The sequence below is a fragment of the Tachysurus vachellii genome, chromosome 18 (genome assembly GCF_030014155.1).
Source record: "Tachysurus vachellii isolate PV-2020 chromosome 18, HZAU_Pvac_v1, whole genome shotgun sequence".
Taxonomy (NCBI): Eukaryota; Metazoa; Chordata; class Actinopteri; order Siluriformes; family Bagridae; genus Tachysurus; species Tachysurus vachellii.
Genome location: NC_083477.1, coordinates 14,460,634 through 14,469,172, shown reverse-complemented (window position 1 = coordinate 14,469,172; position 8,539 = coordinate 14,460,634).

Sequence of the window (8,539 nt, the reverse complement as noted above, 5' to 3'; positions counted from 1 at the left end):
CAGCTGCAACTATAATTGCTATCACATTGAGTCATGGGAACTTAATTTAAACTCTGATCTTATTGCTCATCATAAAAAAAGTATTTTAAAAAATTGACTAGTACTCACCTATCTGGACAACTTCAAAGAACTGACATTTTGGTTTAGCTTAAGATGCAGTTAAACCATTTTAGGTGTTATGCCACAAATTTCACATTGGTAAACGAATGAAATAACACTGAAACAAACAGAAAATCAAATCTGTATTTATAGGATTTGACATTCATGTACTCAAACTGAGCGATGTTAAAAGAACAGCGCAGAACAGAATTAAACTAAATTCTTGTCCTTCAAAATGAGATACCGTGTCTAATCAGATCATGGGAACAACAAATGTCTAGCCTTGGGTTTTCTTGAATTTAAGACTATAAGATGCTGTAATATTTTGAGATGAAATAGGAAGCAGAATTCACCATCTGAAGCCCAGTCTCCAGCAGTCCACACTCCAGCTTTGATGCTTTATTGAAACCGTTTCCCTCAGTCTGGGAACTTGGCAATAAGCTAAAAGCAGTAAAATACAGACAAATACTTAGATCTCATATTTAGACCAGAAACTCTACCATGATATAATCCTTCACAGTACAGTGCTTGTTTACCTGGAATGATTTGTTGAATCAAACAACACTAATGTTCCTGTGAATAAAGCAAGTGTTCACCAATTAGCAGTTCTTGTTAGACACACTATTGCTGTTTTGAAGAGCAAAACATGTTTGCTTGTATATGGGAATTACGTGTGATAAAGAGAATATCTTTAAATTGTTTTAAAATGTTTTGTTAAGGGGTTGTGATAGGGGAAAGCTGGATGTCATCATCATCACTCCACACACCAACAGAGGTGTGTCTGCTGGCCAGATTTTCTCATGCTGTGTGGTCTGCATGGAGTAGAACCTCACCCTTGGTCAACAGAATGCAAGCCTGCTCTGAAGATTCACATCAGATCCAGGCTTTGCAGGGAGTGACCTAAGTTTCCCATGTTCTTAGGACATTTAGCAGAGTAGGCTAATTGTAGGCTGGCCTTTTGACTATAAGGTCGTGGCTGAAATTATGAGTCAACTGAAAATAGGAGGAGAGCAAGCAAGGTCAGAAGAAGCAGCATGATGCAATAAGAAGTGAAGCTTCAGCTGGAAATGAACCTCTCTATTTTATCCTGAAGATAGCTCAGAAAATTTAAAAACGAGTTGTAGGAATGGGGTTTTACATATTTTTGGACAACAATATGTAGACAAAATGGCAAAATTCTAAAGCGCATTATGTTATGTTGGTTTGTTGATTCCCATCTGTGGCCTGGTACACATGGTAATACTAGGTGGGGATTAAGGTGATTAGGCTTCCTCTAGGAAAGGTGCATAGTCATGTTACAACAGTCCTGCCAGACTTTAGACATTCACCAATGTCCACTTTAATGAAACTGAGTGACAGACATCTTTGTCTGCTTTTAATCATTTTTATATTGGTATTGATATTCTAAATCAAAAAGTTCCTTGTACTTTAAAATCTACTGACTAACGTCAGGCAGCAGCGACTTGCACAAAATAATTTAACAACTGCTTTTTTAAATGTGAGAGGCTATATATATATATATATATATATATATATATATATATATATATATATATATATATATATATATATAATATATTTTATAAAACATACCTGGGCTTCGTTAAATTCCAGTAGCTTTGCTTTGAACTATATTTTTTAAACTGCCTATAATTAATATGGGTACAAGAAAATTAAATTTTATTTTTTACAGTTGTAAGCTTTTAAGGAAAATAATCTACTTGACACCTGAACTTTGAGAAAGAAAGCATGCTGCACTGATGGAAAAACCACTTTTAGCACTCTGGCAAAACCTAACATTTGGCAAATAGACCGTAACACCAGGCACAGAGCCTTTTAAAAAACCAGACAAGCTGTCTGACTGTTTTTATATTTGCATATTAGATGTATATCATGTTCTTCAGGTTGAATGTGGCATGTTAAAGCAGTAGGGACTTTTATAGCAAAAACCTTAAACCGTTACAAAATGAGAAAACACAGTAAGCAGCCTTTGGCAATTTTAGTGTCAGCTCCAAAGGATGACATCACTGAGCTGAGAGGTGCTTGGTAGTAGAGCTGGATGAAATATTGTCATTATATGTGTATGGACATAAAGATCATAAAGAAAATAAATAAAGAAAAAAATAAAGACAGGTATCAGATATAAAATATAACAGCTTTACAACCTGATCCTTGGTTAATAGATCAGAGAACAAGTGTCTACTGTACCTTCATGCTTTGATATTTTGGTCATGCTTAGTTCATTAAAAAATATAAAAAGAATGGATTTTTGTTGTGTTGCTTTATTTTGTACTGGAACTGCCTTAAACATGTCATGCTGGATACCAGTTAAATGGTAATAGTGAAACCACCGTAACAGTCCATGAGTAATAGGTGAAGTTGGGTTGAACAGTGAGCAGAGACATGCAAATGGTACTCTTTTTGCATTTTATTTTGCATCCAAAACATCCTGGTTGGCCTTTGCAGCTCTGCAGCATGGACTGCTGGGGAAAAAGGGAAAACAGAGTAGCTTTGAATAGGCAAATCAGGACTGTTTTCACCTGAGCTTATCGGACTGTCGCTGACATCCCGCAAGATGAAGAATTTGTCAATGCAAAGTACAGCCTGGTTAAATTTTTTTATCACATGTACTCTCAACTAGGGTGAGGAATAGGAAAATGAAGTAAGCCTGATGACAGTTAGAACCCAGTAGTATGAGCTATGTGACTTCCCTTTCACACTAAAATTCATCCTGTACGTTTCTAAAAAGAGGAAGAAAATTTACACCCTTTAACACATGCAAACATTTATGCATACACACACACACACACACACACACACACACAAACACACACACGCACACTCACGCACACTCACACACACACACACGCACACTCACGCACACTGACACACACGCACACACACAGACACAAACACGCACACTCACACACATGCACACACACACACAAGCACACACACACACACAAAGCATATTTTAAAAAAGACAATACAATATAATTTAATGAAAATACTATTACAATTTACATAAATACAATTATCGGATTATAGAAGTAATGACAGAATTGGTTGGAATTGGTTGGCCGGTAATAATGTTTTTTTTTTTTATTATTATTGATCATATTACGCAAAACATTCAATGACTAGGTGGTAACTGCAATCCTGTGCATATGCATCATCCAGTTGCTGGAACCAAACCAAATGAAGACCATGGCACAAACCTGCAGATCATCTTAAAACAGGTTTATTACTGTAGATTACATATAAGTAAAGAGAGAAAGCCATTTAACTGAAAATATTAGCCAACATGTACACACAGAGACACACATTATTCCTTAAATGGCCTTGTGTTAAAACTTGTGTTACAGTATTTAGTGCACTGGACAAAAGCTGAGAATTTGCAGACACTTTATTATAAAAGTGCAGAAAATGGTGAAAAGTGCAGATGGTTGGGTAACAAATTGTATTTGCTTTAACAGGCTAATCAAATCTGTGAACATGAAAAACTGCAAATTTCCAAATTAGCAGATGGGAAGAAGGAGAGAGAGAGAGAGAGAGAGAGAGAGAGAGAGAGAGAGAGAGAGAGAGAGAGAGAGAGAGAGAGAGAGACGTAAAAGCTTAAAAGAAGGACAAGAGCACAAAAGCTTATATGCCATTTGATGGGTTAGATAAGATTTCACCTACAGGTCTATGATTCTCATGAGGCAATCTACTCATTCCTTCCTTCACAAACATTTAAACATCTCTAAAAGATATGTGCCACAACCAGTATAAGCAATTGATTGATTTATTAGACAAATCAATTTAATACTTGCAAAGAAACCTGTGGCCACATTATGTATTAGATTATTAAGCTTACTTAAACTGTTATCTATTCTTCCTTGAATAAAAGGTTACTGCTAAATGTTTCTCAAGAATCTGAGAAACATATGTTAATGTAGATTGTATTAAGAAGTTATAACTGTAAATATTTTCTATAAAGTTTGAGAAATTAGCTGCTTCTATTTAATTAATTACCTGATATAGGTAATTAATAATAATTATATCCCAGTGCTATTTGTAGGATTTATTATTAGGGCCTGAGCACCGAATGGTGCGAAGCCCTATTGTTTTTCCTCGGGAGTATTATTTTTTTTTTTTTTTTTTTTTTTTTTTTTTTTTTTTTCCCACACATTGGCCAATTGGGGTCCCTTAACATGCTCGAAAACTCTTGAAATTTGGCACACACGTCAGAGTCGCGCGACACTAGGATTGGACAAAGGTTGGAATACGGGCGTGGCAGGGGGGCTCTGTAGCGCCCCCTGTAATGCAAAAACAAACATTGGTGCACAGATCGGGCAATTATGTACGCACATGTACGAGAGTTGGTACGCATATAGATCTCATCGACCCGAACAACTTTCGCGCTCTAAACTATGAGCTCCGCCCAACAGGAAGTCGGCCATTTTGGATTGTTTTATAAGTGCATGCGGTGAACTTTTAAATACTCCTCCTAGGGAATTCATGCGATTGACATCAAACGTTGTGAACATGATGCCGAGACATTGCACTTGCTAAATTGCGAAGGGATTTTTGATATCTCGAACAGTGCTGCCATGGCGAGGCGACAAAGTTATGGCGAATTCAGAGAAACAGGAAGTGTCTAATATCTAAAGCAAAAAATGTCTTATTGGGATGACACGCGGTGTGTATGTTCGGCCAAGGATTCCGATCGCATCGATGTGCTTATTGTGAATCTCGGACATAGCGCCACCAACAGGCGCCAGGAAGTGTGTCAGTCACAACAGTTGCATGTGGTGAACTTTTAAATACTCCTCCTAGGGAATTCATGCGATTGACACCAAAAGTGGTGAACATGATGCCAAGACATTGCACTTGCTAAATTGCGAAGGGATTTTTGATATCTCGAACGGTGCTGCCATGGCGAGGCGACAAAGTTATGGTGAATTCAGAGAAACAGAAAGTGTCTAATATCTAAAGCAAAAAATGTCTTATTGTGATGACACGCGGTGTGTATGTTCGGCCAAGGATTCCGATCGCATCGATGTGCTTATTGTGAGTCCCGGGTATAGCGCCACCAACAGGCCCCAGGAAGTGTGTCAGTCACAAAGGTGGATTTTTTCACAGTTGCATGCAATGAACTTTTAAATACTCCTCCTAGAGGATTCATGCGATTGACACCAAAAGTGGTGAACATGATGCCGAGACATTGCACTTGCTAAATTGCGAAGTGAGTTTCGATATCTCGAACGGTGCTGCCATGGCGAGGCGACAAAATTATGGCGAATTCAGAGAAACAGAAAGTGTCTAATATCTAAAGCAAAAAATGTCTTATTGTGATGACACGCGGTGTGTATGTTCGGCCAAGGATTCCGATCGCATCTATGTGCTTATTGTGAGTCCCAGGTATAGCGCCACCAACAGGCCCCAGGAAGTGTGTCAGTCACAAAGGTGGATTTTTTGTCAGCTTCATGCAGTAAACTTTTAAATACTCCTCCTAGGGGATTCATGCAATTGAGACCAGACTTGGCCAACATGGTGCAGAGATATTGCAGATGCGAAATTGCGAACGGATTTTTGATATCTCAAACACTGTTCTCATGGTAACGTGTCAAACTTTACTTTCTTTTTCAGGCATATTTAAGTCTTTTGGCGTGCTTAGATTAACTTGAAATTTGACACATACATCACATTTGTCGGCTGTTAAGTGTGGACAAAAAGGTCAGACAAAGGTGTGTCTCTTAAGTGGCTCACTAGCGCCCCCGTTTGTCTAAAATGTGGGGTTTCATTTACCTACAGTCCCCAAATGGGTCAGTAACAACATAAAATTGTCCACTGATATTTACCCACTTGATGCACTTGCCCACCGTGCATTGTTTTCTGGAAGGCACCGTATAGCGATGAACAAACGTGCGAAGGCCCGTCATCGCTGCTTGCAGCTATATTTAGGGCCTGAGCACCGAATGGTGCGAAGCCCTATTGTTTTTCCTCGGGAGTATTATTTTTTTTTTTTTTTTTTTTTTTTCCCACACATTGGCCAATTGGGGTCCCTTAACATGCTCGAAAACTCTTGAAATTTGGCACACACGTCAGAGTCGCGCGACACTAGGATTGGACAAAGGTTGGAATACGGGCGTGGCAGGGGGGCTCTGTAGCGCCCCCTGTAATGCAAAAACAAACATTGGTGCACAGATCGGGCAATTATGTACGCACATGTACGAGAGTTGGTACGCATATAGATCTCATCGACCCGAACAACTTTCGCGCTCTAAACTATGAGCTCCGCCCAACAGGAAGTCGGCCATTTTGGATTGTTTTATAAGTGCATGCGGTGAACTTTTAAATACTCCTCCTAGGGAATTCATGCGATTGACATCAAACGTTGTGAACATGATGCCGAGACATTGCACTTGCTAAATTGCGAAGGGATTTTTGATATCTCGAACGGTGCTGCCATGGCGAGGCGACAAAGTTATGGCGAATTCAGAGAAACAGGAAGTGTCTAATATCTAAAGCAAAAAATGTCTTATTGGGATGACACGCGGTGTGTATGTTCGGCCAAGGATTCCGATCGCATCGATGTGCCTATTGTGAATCTCGGACATAGCGCCACCAACAGGCGCCAGGAAGTGTGTCAGTCACAACAGTTGCATGTGGTGAACTTTTAAATACTCCTCCTAGGGAATTCATGCGATTGACACCAAAAGTGGTGAACATGATGCCAAGACATTGCACTTGCTAAATTGCGAAGGGATTTTTGATATCTCGAACGGTGCTGCCATGGCGAGGCGACAAAGTTATGGCGAATTCAGAGAAACAGAAAGTGTCTAATATCTAAAGCAAAAAATGTCTTATTGTGATGACACGCGGTGTGTATGTTCGGCCAAGGATTCCGATCGCATCGATGTGCTTATTGTGAGTCCCGGGTATAGCGCCACCAACAGGCCCCAGGAAGTGTGTCAGTCACAAAGGTGGATTTTTTCACAGTTGCATGCAATGAACTTTTAAATACTCCTCCTAGAGGATTCATGCGATTGACACCAAAAGTGGTGAACATGATGCCGAGACATTGCACTTGCTAAGTTGCGAAGGGATTTTTGATATCTCGAACGGTGCTGCCATGGCGAGGCGACAAAATTATGGCGAATTCAGAGAAACAGAAAGTGTCTAATATCTAAAGCAAAAAATGTCTTATTGTGATGACACGCGGTGTGTATGTTCGGCCAAGGATTCCGATCGCATCTATGTGCTTATTGTGAGTCCCAGGTATAGCGCCACCAATAGGCCCCAGGAAGTGTGTCAGTCACAAAGGTGGATTTTTTGTCAGCTTCATGCAGTAAACTTTTAAATACTCCTCCTAGGGGATTCATGCAATTGAGACCAGACTTGGCCAACATGGTGCAGAGATATTGCAGATGCGAAATTGCGAACGGATTTTTGATATCTCAAACACTGTTCTCATGGTAACGTGTCAAACTTTACTTTCTTTTTCAGGCATATTTAAGTCTTTTGGCGTGCTTAGATTAACTTGAAATTTGACACATACATCACATTTGTCGGCTGTTAAGTGTGGACAAAAAGGTCAGACAAAGGTGTGTCTCTTAAGTGGCTCACTAGCGCCCCCGTTTGTCTAAAATGTGGGGTTTCATTTACCTACAGTCCCCAAATGGGTCAGTAACAACATAAAATAGTCCACTGATATTTACCCACTTGATGCACTTGCCCACCGTGCATTGTTTTCTGGAAGGCACCGTATAGCGATGAACAAACGTGCGAAGGCCCGTCATCGCTGCTTGCAGCTATATTTATTATTATTATTATTATTATTATTATTATTATTATTATTATTATTGTTGTTATTATTATTATATGTTTACACAAAAAAATTCCCCGCCAAAAATTAAATGTATTATGATTTTGAAGATGGTGTAGTGCAATTACTAATAGTCATGGACATTACAAGAGACGGGGTGGAGCTCCTGAGGTTAATCTATTTGGACGATTTCCAAAGAGTTGAACCACTGAGTCAGGGTATGAGGACAAGTGTGAAAAAGCTACATGATCATTTTGCCTTTATAGAGGCTGGCTTTATTAGCAGGAGAGCATGAATGTATTAGCAGTGGCGATAAGGATGTGGCCTGCTGATCCCTGGAGGAATACTAAGTGTGTGAGGACACTGGAGCCTTTCAGACCTGGGCCATTGGGGGCATGCTGGGTAGGGTACTCCGGTCAGCAATAATGTGATGACAGAGAGTCCTATTCTCTTTGCACACTAAAAGCACCCTGGCAAATGAAAAGAATGAAAGAAGAGAGGAGGGAGCTGAGTTGAATTCACTGCTGCTACAGCTCGTTTCTAATGTTTGTAGGAATGCATGGTCCATATATGTATATTTCAGTTTCGCCCCTCCTATGAATAGTAAAAACCACATATATACATTGGAGA